This window comes from Aphelocoma coerulescens, chromosome 1A (assembly GCF_041296385.1).
Source record: "Aphelocoma coerulescens isolate FSJ_1873_10779 chromosome 1A, UR_Acoe_1.0, whole genome shotgun sequence".
Taxonomy (NCBI): domain Eukaryota; kingdom Metazoa; phylum Chordata; class Aves; order Passeriformes; family Corvidae; genus Aphelocoma; species Aphelocoma coerulescens.
Window position 1 is genome coordinate 64,107,185 of NC_091014.1, and position 21,298 is coordinate 64,128,482.

General features: G+C 45.3%; 1 long non-coding RNA gene across 2 annotated transcripts in view; it reads right to left on the minus strand.

Annotated features, from left to right (window-relative positions):
- LOC138104743 (uncharacterized) overlaps positions 1-21,298 on the minus strand; it is a 59,358-nt gene that overhangs the window by 25,424 nt on the left and 12,636 nt on the right. For both annotated transcript variants that reach the window (XR_011148256.1, XR_011148257.1), the window contains exon 2: positions 8,120-8,270. This is a non-coding gene — a long non-coding RNA (uncharacterized lncRNA). The remainder of the gene's footprint in view (positions 1-8,119; positions 8,271-21,298) is intronic.

Here is a 21,298-nt window from a genome sequence, read left to right on the forward strand (position 1 = left end):
AGTGCCTTTGTAAAACCCTTTCTGTGCTCAGTTTGGCAGAGTGGAGTTTATTGGTTTCAGCTGCAGCAGCAATAAAACCTACACAATTTTACATAATGCCACTGGTGGACATCACACAGTTAACAGTAATTGTGTTTCTAAGCATCAGGGGGACAAATTCTTGCAACAGGTGGTAATTAGTGGGAGTTAGACCATGCCTTAATTTGTTGCTTAGTGCTCCCATGAAACTGGTTCCTTGGGACATGTGAGAGAGGAAAAGAAGTAACTGGGAAAGATGTATCCCAAACTTTTATTCCTGTGACTATTGGCTGAAGCCAATCAAAATCCCCACATCAGGAGCAGACTTGCGAAATAGGTTTCTTCCTTTTGATTAAATTGCACAGAGAGGAAGGTAAGTTACAGGATGATAATATCAATTCCCCAAAACCAGCCGCTTCTCCCCAGTACTTTGCATCTTGGCTATTTTCACAAGGCTTCTTATCTCCACAGCAAGCAGTGGGAGCTGGGAACAAAGACAGCCAGGCAAGCTGGTGGTACTGTTGTTTGCCACTCTGAAAGCCCAGCTGATAGCTCAGAGCACATCGCCTCGGAACAAGACCAGCAAGCCTGGGAGTGTTTGCCTCCACTGCAATTCAATCAGGGTGCCTTGCAGCTCGAATTGCTACTATTTTGTGGGTCACTACCTCCTCCAATATTCTGTGTGCCCTCTCTTGTTTTCTTTTCATTTGCTATGCAGGCTCGCAGACCTTCCTGCTAGGTTTCACTTGGGAGGCCCAGAACCCCTGTTCTGCAAATCCTAACAGGACCTTGATGGATGTTAATGTCTCTGCCTTTCATATCGTTTTACCAGTGAAACCTTTGATCTATCAGCAGTCTTTATATCAATGCAGTCATTGCATAAAACAGAGAGTATGACAAAAATATCTGTTGTACTAGTGGTAGCAGGGTATTTCCCCCACCCCTCATAAAAATGCAGTGCTGGGGAGTTTAGTTTAACCTCCAGCAGCCAGATGTACCATGAGGGTAGAATTGGGAGCAAAAACTTTTTTTCATTTAATTTTTTTTTTTAAAGCAGTCTGGTAAAGGAAGTTGTAAAGCAACAAGTACTGTACATTATGATTCAGAGCAGCAAGGGACAGCTGGAGAGACTTGATTGGCTCCAGCCCAACGAAACAGAGGCTTCTTGTGACCAGCTGCTGTGCTGCAGCATGAATGACAAGGGTAATAATTGATTACTAACTGGCAGCTCAAAAGGAAGAAAGAATTAACAAGAGTGATGAGGTGCTTTACAGCTTGGTAACTGTAAAATCAGTGGAACAATTAGGGGGAAAAGAAAGGGGTTTCACTTCTTACCTTAGCGTTACAAGGACAGTGCTAGTTAGTGTAAATCGCATGACAAGCAAGCCAGAGGGGCAGGTCAGTGAGGAATATGGGGGCTTTGCACACCCACAGGTCCCACAGCATCATTCAGCAGATTTGCTGGGGAGCAGCTCAAACCCCATCAAAAGCATCCAGGCCATGCCAATTACATTGGTAGGCAAGGCAAGGTCTCTGAGCCACCAGCCATAATATCATAGAGGGGCTGAAACCTCCAGCAAATGGTGCATTGTGGCAAAGCAACCCTTTGCCTTTCAGTGGGCACTCGATGGCACATACACTCTTTCTGCCCTGAGAATAAATGCATGCCTTTTTCTTTTCCTTCTTCTGTTTTTTTTTCTTTCTCCCTCTTCTTGTAAATGGCTTTTGTGTTTACCAGAAAATGCACTAGATGCATTGTCGCTACACCTTTCTTCAAGGGGCTTGCACTGACCTCATGCTCTGGGCCATGTAAAACCTTCTGGCCACTGAGAGCCAGGCTCTGCCCCTTTTTCATGCAGAGTAGCACCTCACTTTGGGCCAGATCATGGCCAGCATGCCAATGCAAGGAGTAAGGGGCCCTAACGTGTCCCGTGTCTTGCTTCTCACACACAGGGGAATAATAGCCTTGTGCGGACTATGCCCTTTCCTTAGCCCAAGTGGGAAGAAGGGAGAACTTGATAGATCCTTCATTTCCTTTCCCAAGGCATCTGGCAGCGAGAAGCATGTGCTGTGCCAGCTCCAGACCCGTCACACTTTGCTCCCTTCCCAGAGCAGCAAGGAGACAGGTCTGTCCCAGCAGTAGCTCAGCAGTGGGTGGCTCCTTTCCTGGGGCTGAAGCACGAGGTCTGGTCTAGCTCCCTGTGAGCAGAGCTGAGAAAATCAATGGGACTAATCATGGGGAAAGGTAGCATTCAGCAGGAGCAAAGCTGGCAGCCTCTGCTCTGACATATGGAAAATGCTCTTCTAGCTGGTTGAAGCCTCTTCAGCCCAGCCCACCCTCAGCTCCCCCTCCCGCTCCAGAATCTGCCATCCTTGTGCTTATGAAGTAGCTCTTTACCCCTGGCAAGGTCTGACACCTTCCAACTCTCAGTTAATAAGATTTATCTCTCCTATTTTTGCCCCTTTAAAAGCTAAATGACCCATCCAAATTGGGGGTTTTGCCATCTTCTATGGCCACTAAAATAAAAGCTCTCCTGACAGAGCTGAATTCTTACTACTGCCTCAAATGACTGCTTGAGGATGGTGCACCATCCACTTCTCACAGTGGGCTATCAGCTTGCCTCAACACCTAGTTAGGAGCAGATTTTTAATTTTTTGAAGAACAAAGACAGAGAAGAGCTATTTCCATGGCCTGTTCAGGGTCTTACTCTGATGTTTGAGATCAGTGAAGTAAAAAAGCAGTGCATCAAGGCAACTGGGATTGGTTCCACTCAGCAATCAGAAGCACAGCACCTTGGGCTGTGTGGCAGGCAGGGCAGTGGGCTCAGGTTGCTGCTGTGGCATTCCACCAGCAAGAAAAGCTGCTGTGACAGAGGGGAGCTGGGCTGCTCCAGAGCAGGGGGGAACTGGAGCTCTCCTTGCTCCCACTGAATGGAGCATTAATGGAACAAATTTCAGACAGAGGAGATGGCAGTGGAGCTCAAGATGTAAAAATGCAAATGGTACCAGAGGCATGTCTTCATCAGCTCACCCTTGAAGACTCCCCTAAGGACTGTAGAGGGAACTTTACTAGAAAGTCTACCAAAAATTCAAGGCCTGGGGGTGGGTTGGCAGGTCTGGGGTTTTTGTTTTTATATACACAGTGCAAAAATGTGCTTGACTAATCTAAACCTTGTGTTGCTTTCTTATACTGCTAGAGCAATTATAGCTGAGAAAAAACCCCACACATCACCCAATATGGAAATACGTTTTTTTCATGTTTGACATTTTTACATTTTTACTGACAGGGCAAAGCCTATGATTTAATCGGTCTCCATTTCCCATAACTTCTGAGAGAGGACTGGCCCCTCCTCCACATTTCTCAAAGGACTTATGATTAGAAAGAAGGCCACGGAAAACCCAAAGGAGCTGACTCCATCTATCATGTAACACTGTTGAATGAGAGGAAAAAAAAAAAAGAAGAAAATAAATACTTTCTCCCAAAACTCTTGGTGTGTGCACTGCAGTGCACATAGGGATTGTGAGTCTCTGTGGCAGAAATGGGAGGATTTTGAAAAAACAAGGTATTTTTGCCACTTTTCAGGAATAAAAGAAGCTTTTCTGCTTTTTTTTACTGAAGCACATTCCTTCCACATCCCTCTTTTTTTCTTTATGTTTATTGCTCTTTGTAGTAGGAATACCACAGCCTGGAAGGAAGGAAGGAAGGAAGGAAGGAAGGAAGGAAGGAAGGAAGGAAGGAAGGAAGGAAGCCTCAGTTCTGCTCTTGTCAAAGGTGATGGACCCTCCTTAGAGTGTCAAACAAATTGATTTCTAGATGTACAAAATGAGATACAAAGTACCAGCATCCTGGCCCAAGAAAAGAGAAGTAACAGCTGTTTCCTCCACAGAAGGTGGAGAGATGCAGCTGCAAGCAAGAAAGAGCAAATAATCAGGTGGTCACAGAGAAAATAGGAACTGGAAGCTGAGCACCAATTATGTCATCATTCCTGATCAAGCTTTTTAGAGCTTGGAAAGAATTAAAGATTAAAAACATTTGAAATAGAAGATACTGATCTTCTCAAATCTGTAAGAGTATGATTAACTTCTTTCAGCCCTCCTGGATGCTTGCTGGCACTGTCCCCTCATGATGGGAATGGGAGGCTGCCACAGGTGACCAGAAGAGATCTCACCCTGTGGAAATATGGCATAAAAGTGCTCTGAGCATCTGAGGGCAGCCAGAAGTAAGATACATACTTGCTCTGCAGTCAGAAAAGTGATTTGTTGTAAGTGCTGTTAGCAGATAAGACCTTGCTTTCAGTGAATTATCACTTTGCCACATTACTAAGTTGAGGTGTTACCTGGGCAAGACCTTTGTCCATAGTGGAGAAGAATATCCTGAGGTTAAACTGTTGGTTTGGTTTTTTCCTAGACATAAGCAAAAAATAGTTTAGCTGATTATAAGAAGGAAGAGGTGGAAAGGCAGATTGTCTCGACCATGTCTGAAAAAAAATACCTCTGTGGTGACTTCTGACGTGACATTTCAGAGTCCAAATTCAAATCCTCACAACCCTCACCTGGGACCTGGGACACAGAGAGAGCAGAAGGTCCTCCTCAAGTCTCACCAGGAAAACAGGAACAGACCCCTGCTTTCCCTGGGGCTGCCTCTGCTGACCAACTTGAGCTACACCAAGGGAAACTTAAGACTGTTTCTAGGGGCAGCTTGGAGGTCTGGCTGCCACTGCAGCACAGGGAGGAAACAGAGAGCAGTGGTCAGGAGACCAAGAAAGAGGCAGCAGGAGTGAACCAGACAAGATAAAGACCGGAACAAAAAGTCAGAGTTAGTTATGGGGACAGAGTGAGGAATAAAGAGAGATGACTGGAACTGTGTCTCACTGGAGCCGGTGTGAAGCTACAACTTCCTTAGGAGGAGAAGAGGAGGGGCAGGCACTGATGTCTGCTCTCTGGTGACCAGGGACAGGACCTGAGGGAACGGCTGGAGCTGTGTCAGGGGAGGGTTAGGGTGGATAATAGGAAAAGTTCTTCCCCCAGAGGGTGGTGGGACACTGACCAGGCTCCCCAGGGAATGGTCACAGCCCCAAGGCTGCCAGAGCTCCAGAAGTGCTTGGACAACAACCTCAAGCACAGGGTGATTCTTGGGGTTGGTGCTGTGCAGGGCCAGGAGCTGGACTGGATGATCCTTATGGGTGCCTTCCAACTCAGTATATTCTATGATTCTGTGATCATTAGGAACTAGGAGTTTGCTCACAAAGGTGTGGAATGCAGTGGGTGGGTGCCTTGTGAGATCATAATCAGATTAAAATTACTTGTGATTCAAATTGAAAGTAAAAGGCACTGATGCACTCAGTGCTTGCAAGTAAAGGGGGGTTTGTACTGTTAAGCAAAACAGAAAATGTGGTAGAATAAACACCTATTCTCTGGTTGCACATTCTCATTTCTTCACCTACATATGTGCTGTCACACCTTCAAAAGAAAAAAGTCATTATTTTTAAATCAACTTCATTACAGTAAAAGTCAGCAACACAGTGCAAGGCCCTGGGAAAACTGTTCTGAGAAGAGCCTTGGTTTTATGGTAAAACACCAGACAGAGACATTTATAAAGGGGGCAGCTCCTGGGTCCTCGAGGTTTCCTGTGTCTGATCAAGTCATTCAGTGCTTCTGTGCTTCAGTTCCCAGCAGTCAGGAGGGGGTGAATCCACAGAGATCTCACACTCAGCATCACGGGACTGTGCCAAGGGTGTATTTTGGAGATTGGGTTTGAGATTTCAATTCTGCTTGGTCTCTGTTCTTTGTGAGTACCCACATGCCTCATTCAGCACCAAGGGGGGTTCAGGTGGGCACAGGAAACCTCTGCCTTGTGACTGCCTCTCATACACAGTGCAGTTGCTCCTTTCCTACACCTCCCCAGAGCACCAGATTTACTGCTCATGTGCAGAACAAATTCGTGGCAAAAGTACCATGACTCTGCCTGCGGATGCTGAGCCCCATACAGCAAAGGAGATTCCCAGCTCTGGAACAAGAGCACATGGGGGGGAAAAAGTTCAAGAATTAGGGTCCACAGAGGGGTAAGGGGTCTGTCTTTAGTCTTGTGTATTTTTACATTGAATCATTACAGTAAAATTCAGGAACAGTTTAGGGAGGTGACGTGTAAAAAACCTTTGGATTTTGATACCTTGTGATAGCCAAGCAGGCAGGACATAAGGTCAAACTAAGGAGACTTGACCTTTTAAATGTGATGTTGACCCTGATCCTTCTTTGCAAGATGCTCTCTAGATAGGCTGTTTATGATCATTTTATAGCTCCTGCCTTTCAGAGCTTGAAACTCTTTCACTGTTTCAGCTGAACTTCTCAGCACACATTTCTGCTTCTGTCTTGTTCAGGCCAGGGAGGAAGAATCATAGAAAGGCCTGGATTGGAGGGGACTTTAAAGATTATCTCACTCCATCCCCTGCCATGGGCAGGGACACCTCCCACTATCTCAGTTTGCTCTGAGCCCCATCTGGCCTTGGACACTGCCAGGGATGGGGCAGCCACAGCTTCTCTGGGCAACCTGTGCCAGGGCTTCCCCAACCTCACAGGGAACAATTTCTTCCTCATATCCAATCTAAACCTCCTGTCTGTCAGTGTGAAGCCATTCCCCCTTGTCCTGTCACTCCAGGCCCTTGTCAAGAGTCTCTCTCCATCTTTCCTGCGGGCTCCCTTCAGGCACTGCAAGGCCATAATGAGGTCACCCCAAAGCCTTCCCTTCTCCAGGCTGAACAATCCCAATTCCCTCAGTCTTTCCTCACAGCAGAGCTGCTCCATCCCTCTGCTGCCCTTGGTGTCCCTGCTCTGGACTGGCTCCAGCAGCTCCCTGTCCTTCCTGTGCTGATCTCCAGGAGAAGATGGATGCCATGGATCTGCAGAACAGTTACAACAGCTTGTGCCCTGATGGGAGCAAACCCAACAGGAAGGATATGATCTTGCAGGATATGTTTGTCACATTACTTGAAGTTTTAAAGATTACAAAGGGAAAGGCATCTCTTTCACTCAGACTCCAAGCCTGGGGACTTCCCACTGTCTCAGAAGAGCAGTGCAAGCACAAAAGGGTTTCAGAGCACTTAGAAAAGTGCCACTGATGAGAGGTGTAATGAGTGAGCACAGAGCAAAGCTCTCTCAGTTCGTTTAAATGTAAGGCTTAGAGCTTAGGAAAGGGGAGGTTTGAACCAAACCTATGGAAAACCCCTGTGGAATTTAACAGAAAAAAATTATTACAGATTTTGAAAGCTTATTGGGAATATATGTTCCCCTGAAAAGGTTTTGGGGGTTTTTCACTAGTTTCCTTGAAATCTGTCCTCACATATTTCTGTGGATCCTCCTGCATTCATACCTATTACATTTCCCTAGACTTTTCCATGCAGACATGCAAACTGAAACCACAGAAAATATTTTCATGCACCCTCCACCCTCCAGAGCAAACCCACCACATTCTCCCTGACTCCAGCAAGGTGTGACGTGGCAGCCTCCTCAGAGGTGCCAGCTAGCTGCAGCAGGAAGAGAGGCAGCACAACCTGGGTGAAGGGAAAGAAAGCCAGCTTTTAGGGGAAAATCCTGTGTTCACTGCCTTTTCCCTTCTTTTTTTTGCAGCACAGCACTAAATTGATAGACTCACAAACCTGAGGAACTTTATAAGCCATTCTTAGCAGACACTGGTGACAATCCTAAATCTGAGGTGTCCACAAGCTGGCAGATCCAGCTCTGGTGAAAGTAAATGCATCTCCTATTGGGATCAGAGAGAACTGCTCCCAATTAATGCTGAATATGGCCCCTTCAGTGACTTATTTTTAATTGTTGGACATTGTTAAAAAAAAAAAAAGAAACTGGAAAAATGTGCATTCTATCAAGTGTTGTGAAACTGTGTGGGTTGGAGAAGGCTCAGTTTTTAATAAAGGAAACATTCATTGCATCCCATTTCAAGAACTTCCATTAGATAGAAAGGAGACAGGAAGATGAAGCTTTACTCTTGGTAGTTCTCCCTTTGCTACCAAACAGCACTACTTTAAATGAAAAAGTAAAGAAATAAAAGGAAACTGTGTAACTGTGGAGGCCAGAGAGGTTTCCTTACCTTTGCCAAGGTCAAAGCCTGGCATCACATAGAATGTGAGAGTGTTGGGTAATAAGCTGGCACTGTGGGAATCCTGACTGTGTCCCATTCACAAGAAAAGGTGTCAGACTAGCCTTTTCCAGCTGCTCTCAGGTTAATTTTTGAAAGGTTCCTATGGAATGTAAAAAAAGGAAAAGTATTTTAGAGGCAGATTTAAACAAACCTGAAAACTCAGCATATGCTCCTGGAGTCATTTCCAGGCATACCCACAGATTTCAGTCCTCTTACAGACCTATTACATTTCCAAAGGCATTTCCCACCAGCAAGGTGGGAAAAAGGCCTCTTGAGTTTTAGGTGCCATTCATTCTTCCCAGCTTCCCTCTGCTCTGCTTCCTCCTTATTGTTTTCATCTGCCAGTCCATCCCAGCCTGATTTGTCATAATTTCATGTTGACATACTGTAGTAAGACAATTGCAGCTGCTCCCTCTGAAGAATGCAAACAGGGATCTGTCATCTCCTCTCCCCTCCTGCCCTCCCCCTCCCGGGAGGGATGGATTTCACCGGGAATGAGGGACCATGGCCACCAAGAAGTGGCTGCGGTCTGTCCGAGCAGAGGGCCAGCAGACGATCCCCTGTCCCTGAAATCTTTTGGATATCCCAGTTTCTGCTGAGGCTAAATGCTCCCCCATCCAAGTGTGTGTGTGTTTATGCAGCAAGCTCCGGGATGCAAACGGCATTCCTCTTATCATACGGAGAGAGGATGTGAGCTCATTCATAAAGAATCCCAGCTCTGGGGTGCCCCACTCACTTAATCCAAGCATCCCCTGCATGCTCCTTCTTCTGAGAGGGTGGAAGAAAAGCAAAGCACAGTGCTATTGGCTTCTAATAAGTGGGATAATATATTTCAGAGAGGAGCTCAGACAGGAGAGGAAATGAACTTGGCTAGACAGTCACTTAAAATATATAGAAAAAAGAGGGGGGGAAATTTGCAAAACTCATTCCATTATTTCATGTAAATATACTTGGCTGAGTTAAGACAGGCTGATATAATCATAAGATGCTGAATAAGACAGATTTAGCAGTGCAGCACCATTTATTAGCCTGCTTGATAAAGAAACAGATTCCAGGCCTGGCAGTTGCTGGCTGTCAAAATAAGGAAAAGTCTAAAATGTTATGAGCCTCTGATGCTGGAAAAAGGCCCTGGGAGTGTTACAGCACCCAGACGGGCTCCCTGGAGCTCCACCTGGGTGGAGGATCTGCTGGTGTGGTGAGCTTTGCACATCTGGGCTCAACACATCAGCAATGTCTGTCAGTTTCTGACAGGAGGATGTGGTGCTACTGTCTGGGCTAGTTCAGAGGACATTAAAAAGCCAGGAATGGTTCAGAAAGGAACTACCATGATCCTGAAAACCTGCTGTGAGACCAGAGGTGGCTGTCACCATAGGCAAAACAGGAAGGTACCACCTGAGAGGGCTGACAGCCCAGGCTCACAGAGAAGCCTGTGGGAATGCAAAGCACGCAAATCACCTCCCTAGTCTGGAGTCAGAATCTAACCCACGACACACATATTTCAGTCAGGATTTTTGTCAGAAAATCCTGACTGAAATCATAGAATCACAGAATATCCTGGGTTGGAAAGGACCTACAAATATCATCAAGTCCTCCTCACCCTGCACAGGCACCCCAACAATCCCATCCTGTGCCTGAGAGTTTTGTCCAAATGCTCCTGGAGCTCTGTCAGTCTTGGGGCTGTGACCATTCCCTGGGGAGCCTGTTCAGTGCCTGACCACCCTCTGGGGGAAAGAACCTTTCCCTGATATCCAATCTAACTCTCCCCTGGCACAGCTCCGTGCCTTTCTCCATGTTCCCATATTGCTCCTGCACAGCTCTGTAATCACTGTCAGCAGGAACAGGATTATCTCTGTACAGTACTGGGTTAAATTGTTAGACACAGGTACACATTGCAGTGAATTAACTTTGCCAATGAATGGGATTTATCATGATTCCATGATACTCTTCTGTTTAAATTTCAAGCTCCTGGAGGTATGTGGTGACATAAGCAACTCACTCGTACTCTTTTAGTGAATCATCTGTGCTTGCTGTTGATGAGAAGGCTTAGAAATGTAACAGGAGATGAATGAAAACTGAAAAATGTGAACAGAACTTGAACTACTTCCTAAATCTCATTTTTCAGCCACTCCCGTAAATACTTGCAGCCTGAACTTTTGGCACTGGTAATTTTTCATGTGCTTTAAAGTGCAGGGTGCAGATCACGGTTTGACAAAATTAGTGGGAATTTACTATCACAAATATGCAAAATTTAAGACTTGCAATTTTGTAAGTGGTTTATAATTTTCAAAAATTAATTTAAAAAACTTTTTTAGAAGTCGCATGATTCTACTGAGCTGTTCCCATTTTTTACTAATGTTTTCAGCCACATGATGCCTGATAAAATTATTATAAAAGAATTTGAAGGGAAAACATAAATTGAAAATTAGGATGATTGCAGAATTTTTTCATCTTTATTATTATTTCAATTCAGCTAGTAATTCTGCATACTATTTTCAAAAGCTAATCTTGAATTAATTGAAAGGAACCCCACTGTCAGAAGAATTCAGTTTCAGCTGTGAATATCCAGCACACAGAAAACCAAGTCCCTCTGAGGTATCACATTATGAACAGCTGGAAGCAAGGCACAGAACTTGACCAGGCAGTTGAAAAATTCTGGCCCATAATGAATTGTTGTTGTTATACTTTTAAAGTGCAGAGGATTGAATATATTGATCCTATATTGCTTTTTCTACATACGTAGCTCCTTCCAATTCAAGCCAGGTTTAACCCTAAAAGGACACCACATATCTGGAGACACCTTTGTAACTTCAGCTCTCAGGCAGAAAATGCCTGTGGTGGTAGATGCCTTCTCCTGGACATATTTCCATCAATATTTTTGAAGTACTCAAGGGACGGGGATGGTGAGTGTGACAGACAACCCCAAAGGAAGGTGGCAATTGTCTCTCCTCACAGCAGGGTTCAGATGTGGATGGTGAATTACAGGGCTGCACACTGACCCTGAGGATAAAACAAATCACAGGACCATTAAAGCTGGAAAAGACCTCCAAGATCAGCAGCTCCAACCTTTGGCCTCTTTCACCACCTTGACACTCAGCCCAGAGAACTGAGTACCACGTCCAGCCATTTCCTGAACACCTCCAGGGGTGGGGACTCCACCCCTCATGAGAAAATCCTGCCTGTCTGCCCACTGAACCAGCATGTGGGGATGGAGCTGGATGTTCCTGTCTCCAGTCACTTCCCAGCCCTCCGTGTGCCTGCACTCAGCCACAATGACATTGCTTTCCCCATAAAACCTGTGGCTTATAGCTGGCTGGGAAGATCTACTTCCCCCTTTAAAAATAATACATAATACTGACAAAATGAACATTTCTCCTTTTTATTTAAGAAAGTAATTTCTACTGTTCTCATTTTCATTTTTAAAAAAATAAGGTTCACTCAAAGAAATATCCCCTTCAGATTGAAAGGAAAAACCCATAAGCTTTTTAGATACAAATGCAAATACAAATTTAGATACAAATGTACAAGCCAAGCTTGTACAGAATTAATAAGCTCTGTCAAATATATGCTGGCAAAAAAAAAAAAAAAAGAAAGAAATCCACTATTTCCTCGATAAGCACTTGTACAAAAAATTTCATGCCTATTTCTTTCCATTTCTATTCAGTTGACTTGTAAAGGTCTAAAAGGCTCACAGCAGCTTCTGTGAATGAGGAGAAAGAGCAGTGCATCCATTTTACAGATGTGCAGCAAGATTAATCAGATTTACTCAAGGACACACAAGAAGTCTGTGCAACAGCTGGGAAGAAAACCCTGAGTCCTCGTCATATGCTCTAGCCACAGAATTATCCTTACTCTTGGAAAAGCAGAGGGGTGCTTTTGTGGAAAACAATGAGTTGTAAAGCCTGAAGAAAATAAACTCTCCCACGCTTTTTCTTAAGCAGGGCTGGAGAAAGATTTTGTCGTGGAGGGGCTGCTTGTAGGGACGTTTAAATGCGGGTTTTGGTCCTATTTGTAGCCTGGTTTGCTTTAGCAAATAAATATGTACATGTGTTTAGGTGGGTTAGGATAAACCTCCACCAGTGAAAGAGTCCTTCACAAAACCAGTGGAGCAGAGGAGAGCCCACCTCCCCCCGCCCGCTCGCATGCGACTCCACGCCTGTGCCACCCCACTGATGTCAGAAATGCTAAATTCTTTCATCGTTGTTTGAAACAAGACCTCCATTATAAGCCCAATTTTGACTCCCTCTCTAGAGGAAAAATAATCAGCCTGAACTTTCACAGGCATGATATTAACTCAGGGTAGAATGTCCTTTTAGGAAACTTGAGGCTGACTGAACAAAGTGTTCAGAGATTCAGGGTGAGGGAAGCAGGGGGTGGGGGGTGACAAGGAAATACACAAAATTGAGCTGGTTTTATAATTTCCTAGTTTACTGTTTAGTAAGAATAACCATTTACTGAGGAACAGCCAGGGGGACTAGGCAAGTTTTCTTTTCCTCATGATATCATGAGATGCACACGCTGTCCAAGCAACCCCTGGAGCAGCAACACGAGGTGGAAAGTGGCTCTGGAGAAGCTGGAACAGCCTGCATGAATTTTGAAACTTTAACACTGTTTTGACTGAACAATTCAGGTGGTGAAGCACCTCTGGAAGTCCATAGTCCAACCCCTTGTTCACAGCAGGGCTAATTCCAAAGCTAGATGAGATCCCACAAGGCCTTATCCAGTCAAGCTTGGACGTTTTCCAAGTGTGGGTATCCCTCATCTTCCCTAGGCTCCTGCTTCTGTCCTGCACCACTCACACAGGGGAGAATTTTTCCCAATCAAAAGTCAGAATTTTTCTTGTTGCAACATGTGCCCCTTGCCTCTGGTCCCTTCTCCATGCACCTCTGAGGAGAATCCAGTTCTGCCTTTTCTAAATTTCCCCTTTAGCCAGTAGAAGTCTGCACTGACCCACCTGAGTCTTGCCCAGGTAGAACAAACCCAGTGCCTTCAGCCTCCCTTCACACAGAATCACAGACAGGTTGAGGTTGGAAGGGACCACAGGAGTCATCGGGTCCCACAACCCTGCTCAAGCAGGGACATTCCAGAGCACATAGCACAGGACTGAAGGGAAGCAGCTCTGATGAGAAGGACCTGGAGGTCCTGGGGGACAACAGGCTGTCCATGAGCCAGCAGTGACCTGAGGGACAAGAAGGCCAGGGGTGTCCTGGGGAGCACTGGGAAGAGCAGTGCCAGCAGGTCAGGGAGTGATCCTGCCCCTCTGCCCAGCCCTGGGAGGCACATCTGGAGTGCTGTGTTCAGTCCTGGCCTCAGCACAGGAGGAACAGGGAGCTCCTGGAGAGGGGCCAGCAGAGGTTGTGGAGATGATTTAGGGCCTGGAGCATCCCTGACAGGGAAAGGCTGAGGGAGCTGGGGCTGTTCAGCCTGGAGAGGAGCCCCAGCTGAGAGGGGCCCTCAGCCCTGTGTGTCCCTGTGTGCAGGGAGGGCTCTGAGCAGGGCCCAGGCTCTGCTCCGGGGGGCCCAGCAATGGCACCAGAGGAACGGGCAGGGACTGATCCCAGGGAGTTCCACCTGGACAGGAGGAAAAACTTCTGTCCTGCGCAGTGACCGAGTCCTGAACAGAATGTCCAGAGAGTGTGTGGAGTCTCCCTCACTGGGGATATTCCAGAACCATCTGGACACAATCCTGTGCCCTGTGCTCTGGGATGGCCCTGCTGGAGCAGGGAGGTGAGACCATACCTCCCTGTGGTCCCTTCCAACCTGACCCATCCTGTGATCCCTGTTTTCTTTCCGGGCCTCTCCACGGCCACCAGAGATTCCCAGCTCTAGAGGCAGACACTGGTGTTTTGAGTATGTGAGGTATCTGAAGTACTCATGGAAGAATTTTTCCAGGTGGTGGGCACAGTTTCCAGCTTGTCCAGTTCCGTCATGGTCCACTGAAGACCTCAGCTTTTCCCAGCATCTGCACATAAAGTGCAGTGAACAGCCAGGACAGCACAGCTGAAGTGGGCATTTGCCCAGCTCTGAGAACTGGCTGCTCCACACCAGAGGAGAGGACTAGGGGATTTGGGGGGTGAAATTATGTCTGACGACAGGCCAGTGATACCACATTTATCTACATGATCCAGCCTGGAGGTGGTTCTGGGGAATACAGGTGGCCACATTCACAGAATTATAGAATCACAGAATATGCTGAGTTGGAAGGATTGTCAAACCCAACTCCTGGCCCTGCACAGACACCCCAACAGTCCCACCCTGTGCATCCCTGAGAGCACTGTCCAAACACTCCTGGAGCTCTGGCAGCCTTGGGGCTGTGACCATTCCCTGGGGAGCCTATTCAGTGCCCCACCACCCTCTGGGGGAAGGACCTTTTCCTGATATCCACCCTAACCCTCCTCTGAGGCAGCTTGCTCATGTTGTTCAGTTCCTCCTCACAGCAGCAGGGTGAAGGGAAAGGGAGGCATGATCAAGATGTCCATGGATGACGGTCAAGCCTTCCTGACAGAATGACGTTATGGGGTCATTCATAGCTGAAATAATGATTGACTTCAGGGGAGCTGCCTGGTCCTGGGTCTTAGAAGACAAAGAACTTAATGTCTTTTTTTGTGGCCCTTTTTTCCTTCTATAATACAGGCTGTAGGCTCTGACTGTAGCTGAAGACTCTGGCTTTGATGTCTTCTTTGATGTCTTCTAGAATCCTCTCCTTTTCTTAAATAATTCAAGCAAATGCTATTAACACGAGTTTTTGCAAGGAAATTGAAACCTAAATATGTCTGGTATGTGGTAGAGGTAATCAGAGGTATACTGAAGCAGCATATGACAAATTTTTGTCTTCGATGCTTCTTTGCCTGAGTCTCCAGCACTTTTGCTGCCTAATCTGTCCTCCACAGGACCTCTGCCAAATATCTGGGTGCCATCTTTGAAAAAAAACCCAAACCACAAACTTGTCAGTGGAATATTTTCCCATTTTTTTCAAAAATAAGATACCTCCTCACCCTAAAAGGCACAGCAGCCAAGTTCCAAGCCCAGTGGCAAACTGAAGACCTGATGTGCTGAGGGAGATGATAGAGAATTCAGAGCTTCCTGCAGCTGAAAATAGGGAATTTCCAGACCACCAGCAGAGCATGTGTAATTTTCTGCCATCTCCAGAATACCCACTGACACCAGGCTTCTAAAAGCATGATTTAATTCAGGTAGAAAATCTATTTTGCTCTTACTTTCTGACAGACAACACTGGTAGTATTTTTGTCCTCCTGAGGTTTATCCAGTAATTCTCCTTGATAATTAAAGAAACTTGGCTCTCCAAGGAATAGGTCCTCTAAAAGCTCTGCTGTTTCATGAGCTTTTTAAAAACTCTTTTTGAAACGTTTTCTTTAATAAACAGAAACCTTGCTGACATGACCTTAAAGACTCAGTAGCACTTGTACAGGGCAAATCCATACATCAGCTGCATGCCTTCAGCATCCGTGAGTAATGAGGCATCTCCAGCCCCACAATAAGAGTTTGATGCCAGACACCACTGTCATGTATTTTCTCCCTCTCAAATATATGCATCTGTGTGTGAGAAAACCCCACCTTCAAATATGGTATGTCTTTTTAGAGACATTTTCACATGAGAGAGGGAGGCTGAGGTAATCTTATTATCACCAAAACATTGTAAAAACAGCAGAGCATTGGAGAACTTTAATCCTTTTCTAAATTATGGACTGAGAACATTACAATCATGCTGGGCACAAAGGCAGAGCTGTAACTTGACAGGCTTGTATAATTTACAGCCTCCATAGTAAAAGAGGTGTTTTTATTAAATGACTGCCTGAATTTCTACAGCCACTTCAGACTCTGATGATATTGGGGAGGCTTGTATTCTGCTGCCTTCATTCAAATCCCTCCCTTTCACCACAAGAATATGGCTGGGATTCCAGTTCAAACCCCATATCCAGTTATTTATCTATTACTGCTTGTCAGTTCAGGGCTGAGGCTATTTGTGCTGGTACCTCACTTCACACACCTTAAATAGCTTTTGTTTCTCATTTTATAAAGCTTTCCATTATCAAATAAGCATAAAACATTAACTAAACAATAGCCAAAAATCCATTTATCACTAGGAAATTCCCCTTGCACAGAAGGCCTGTGTTTTATGTTCATGTATTCCAATTTCTGTTTAAACTAAACTGAAATCTGACAAAGAACTGATGCTTTTTTGCTGACTGCAAAAAAGTACCTAACATTATTTTTCCCTTCTGTATTGTACAGAAAAGAAGGGCATTTGTACAGTGAAATACTTTTATCAGACTCCACTAAGGAATATTTTTGCACTGATAAAATAAGAGAAGGCAAATAGGGAAAGCAACTTCAATCTCAACATTATGGTGCAGACTCTAGAAGGATGTTTACACTGCTGGAATGAAAACAATTCATAACCAAGCTTTTAACTTAAAATAAGTAACATAAATATTTATCAGACTAGTGTTTTAAGGCCTATATTACTAAACTATTTCTGTATTATATTGGGAGTGACAGCTATTGTAAAAATCAAAATGCTTTCATAGCAGAAAATGAACTGAAATCCATTTAGCCAGCATGGAATTTTGCATTAGCATCCATTTACTGGGCTTAGAAAACTCAGGTCAGAATTTCAGACAGATAGACCTTATCCTGGGAGTGTGTTTTGTCTTAGCTTGACCTCTTCTGTGGATCCCACTGATATTTAGTAGAGTGTCTACATCCTTCCCTCTTTTAAGGCAGGTCCTTGAAGATGAATTCTGGATATCAGTCGACAGTACATAAGCAGTTGCTGAGCCTGGGAATGCCACCACTGACTCCAGTGCAAGCAGATACACAATTAAATTTCCCTAACTGCTCTTTCCTGGGGGAGAGGCACAGTTCTCAAACCCTTGCAATGCCAAGGCTTTGTGGTCACACTTGGATATCCATTCTCACTCTCAGGAAGCAGCACATGGCTTTTCTTTAGCACCTTTGACTGACATCCCTCCACAGTCTTTAAAGTTAATTTTTTAATCTGCCTGCCAAACACTGTTGAGGGAACTTGAGGTGGAGCAGAATAGCTCCAGCCCAAATCCACAGTGGAAATGCATCTTCAGGCCATCAATTCACACTTACTCCTCCCCTCCCACAGCTACCAACAAAGCCAGTGGTGCTCCATGACTTGCTTGGAAGCATCAATTAATTCCCTTCCCATCTTCCCAGCTCTCCCAAGACAGCCCTACCTGCTTTAGCTAGAGCCGCTGCTGCCATCTCCACATTCATGGCAGCTCCTGCCATGTCAACACTGAGGTCCAAAGAATCACAGAATCATTAAGATTGGAAAAAATCAAAAAGGTCATTGAGTCCAAACATTAAGCCAGCCACCACCATGTTAACCACTAAACCATGTCTCCAAGTGCCACATTCACACAGTTTTGAACACTTCCAGGGACAGTGATCCCACCACTTCCCCAGGCAGCCTGTTCCAGTGCCTGACAACCCTTTCAGTAAAGAAATTTTTCCTAGTATCCAGTCCAAACCTCCCCTGGTGCAACTTAGGGTCATTTATTCTTGTCCTGTCACTGGTTGCCTGGGAGCAGAGCCTGACCCCCACCTGGCTGCCCCTCCTGTCAGGGAGTTGTGGAGAGTGAGAAGGTTCCCCTTGAGCCTCCTTTTCTCCAGGCTGAGCCTCCCCAGCTGCCTCAGCTTCCTCTCATAAGATTTGTGCTCCAGACCCTTCACCAGCTCCTTTGCCCATCTGAGAAACATTTACAGCCACATCAGCCTTAATTCTGCCCCATTTGATGTTCAAACCTTTATTAGGTTGGTTTTCTTCCTCCAGCTCTGCTACTTCTGCAGCAGGAGTAAATTGTACTCAGAAATGTAGTTTTGGAAACAGTGAAAATGAAGTTTTGAGGAAGAGACATGTAAGAAAAAAAAAAAAGGGAGGCTTTGCCAGAAAAGGCACAGATCAGAATGAAGAACACACCTCCAAAGAGGTCCAGATCAATGCTTCTGCAACTACAGCACCAGCAGCATCAGCAGGAAATCAGTGCTGTGAAACCCAAGGCTTACCAGTTAAAGAGAGGTGTAGTTATACCTATCCCAGTCAGCAAGATCTGTGTGCACTCAGCCCCATCAATAACATGAGGGTGGTGTTGCTTAGTTACGCCATGGATAATGGCTGGAAGTGGAAGGAAATCCAATTTCAGTTTTAAATCAGCTGTTAAACCATAAAAACTCAGCATCCAGGACAATTACCTTTTTTAATTTACTATGTATTTCTGTATAGATGTAGTCCACCAAAAAAAAAAAAATCCATATATAGATGGATATATAAATTTAAACCCAGAAGGGTTGAATTTCACACAGCATCTGATTTCAAAGATTTTCTGTAAGAGCCTTAAGAGAAGAAGGAAAAAACCCTCAAAAAAATCCAAACTGCAAAACAAATGTCAAAGGGCATTAAAACTAAGCTTACATGAAATCTCACACCAATTGACCACCTAGATTAACCAAGGAATTTATGTTCTGTTTTCATGACATCACTATAGCTTTGGAGTAATTTCAAGGTGCTGCTTTCATGTACTTGAGCAGAGGGAGCTGGATTTGCCCACAGAAAGCCACATTCCTGATTGCTTTTCCAGGTGGCAACTCAGATATTGTGTCTGGCTTTTAACCGTGTTCCAACTTTCTGCAGATTTTTAGGACTCTTTCTATATTTGAGAGCTCTGACGTTGACAAAAGTTGACAATTTTGGTTCTTTTGCTGTTATTGTCCCACCTGAGCATTTCACGGTGGTTAATGAAGTACAAAAAAAAAAAAAAAAGAAATATGGAGACATATAAAAATTAGGTTGGAAATTCTTCAAAACACATTTTTCAGACAAAGGACTAAGAGCCTGAGGGAAGTTTGGACTCTGCCAACCTTTCAGAAGTCTGGTTAGGCATCCAAGGCCATTAGTAAAAAAATCATCCACTATCCATATGATTTTGGGAAGGGGAGAAATCAACTGATTTTCTTGCCTTGTGTCTCACCCATGAAAAACAAGAATTGTAGTCTTCGTCACCCAAATTTCATCTTTTTAGTCCTCTTTATGCATATGTTACTCAGAATGAGGATTTTTCTCTCTATCTCTACTAGTTATGAAATTAGTAGTAATTACTAATAATGAGAAGATGGTTCTGTAATCTCCATGCCCTCCGTAGAAAGAATGGGTGAGAAATTAATCCACCCTGGAAACAAGACTGTTATCAGTGCAAGGAAAGATGGCAAAGCTGTAGTGAACACTCTGGACCCATTTCTTACTGTTTGATATCCCAACAGCTGGGGTTTATGTGGAGATAAGCAATTTTTGAGTCAGCCACAACAAACTCCACTGCACACCTTAGTTCTTTCTGGGTGAAATGTTTGGTTATTCAAAGTGGACTCAACTGCACAGAATATCCTGAGCTGGAAGGGACCTATGAGGATCATCAAGTCCAACTAGACTTCACATAGGACAGCTTAAAAATTAACCCATGTATCAAAGAATGTTGTACAAGTGCTCCTTGCACACCATCAGGCTTGGTGCCCCTTCCTTGGGGAGCTTTCACTGCCAGATCACCTTCTCAGGGAAGAAAATTTCCCTGACATCCAGCCCAAAGCTCCCCTGATGCAGCTTTAAGCCATTCCCTTGCGCCCAGAGAGAAAAGATCAGCACAGCCCTCTCCTCCCCCCGTCATGAAGAGGGGAAAGGATCAGGCTCATCTGAATTTGCAGCTGTCCAAAGACAGTTCAGATCTGTTATATGGAGGAAGATGTGCAATGCTCAGTTTATGTCTTAATACTGGATTTTACCAATTTTTCTGACTCAGACTTGTAGCTGCCACCACACTGGTTTTTAACACGCTTCTTGAGTCAGCCTACACAAACACTGAGCAGGTTTGGATTGCTAGTCTTGTAGGTAACCTGACAGTGGGAAAAGCCATGTTTTAAAGAAAAAATGAGGGAAGAAACAGGCTGGTCTACCCTGCCCTGTAAGATCCTTGCACTTTCACCATTCTTTCACTTCCCCCATCCCCACTGTTAAGGCGGTAGAAGTAAAAGCTGGGATAAAACATTCATAGAAAATATTTTCCAATCAGATTTGATGTCTCAGGCTGGCACGGACACTTTGATGCAACACATTTCATGACCAGTATCTCTAACCAGACAAAGGACATCCACATCTCCCTCCAAATCTTTCTGCTCCTTTCTGGAGCAGAAAGAAAAGTTAAGTCCATCACACCAAGGCCACTCCTGATCCCACTGCACCTGGGAGCTGTAACCACCCAGTGCTCCAGGCGAGGCAGGGTGGCAAAGGCTGAGTTCTTAATGACACCTACTGCACACAAAGAGCCATGGAAACTGCCCTGGGCCATCCAGCACACACACAGACCGTGCACAAGTGCCTGTTATCCCTGGGTGCTTGGAAAGGGCAGCAGGACACATGTCTCCTCACAGCTGTGGTGCAGTTTCAGTGCCACTCAGTCTGGCCGCAGAGGCATTTCCCTGGGTATAAAACACCAGGATGGATGCATGGATTTATTTTTATTTTTAATATTAGCAGTATGTTGCCTTCAGGAGCCACAGTGCAATAGATTAATGCAGGGCTGTGCAGCAAGGAGGGATGCAATGAACACCAGCCCCAAAAGACCCAAAAGGCAGGGGCAGTGCAGGCCTGGCCTGCCCAACCGCTCTGCCCCAACTTACCCTGGGATGTGGAGCCGCCATCTGCCCTTCCTCTCCTTTCAGCTACAAGCTCAAGGCAAACACCCATCAGCCAAATGCTTTGGGGTTTTCCACAGGGCACTGGGGCTGTTAAAGGGTTAGCTGGGTTTCTAAAAGGCTGTAATTTCACAGCTCACATGCAGAGGTGCTTCATTAACCTGTCTCAGGAAAGCCCTCAGGACCAGCACAGCTTGGAGGCAGGGAAAGGCCTCTGCTGCACCGGGCCTGCCTGCCAAGGTCTGTGTGCTACAAGCTCTGGAGCTCAGATGACCTCCCAAGGAACTCATCTGGGGGACACAGGACACAAATGACCTAAACTGCTGCCAAAGTAGTCCATCTGAAACAACTGAACAGCTTCCTGCTGGGTCAGGCCTTGGGGCTGGCTCCCTTCCTGAC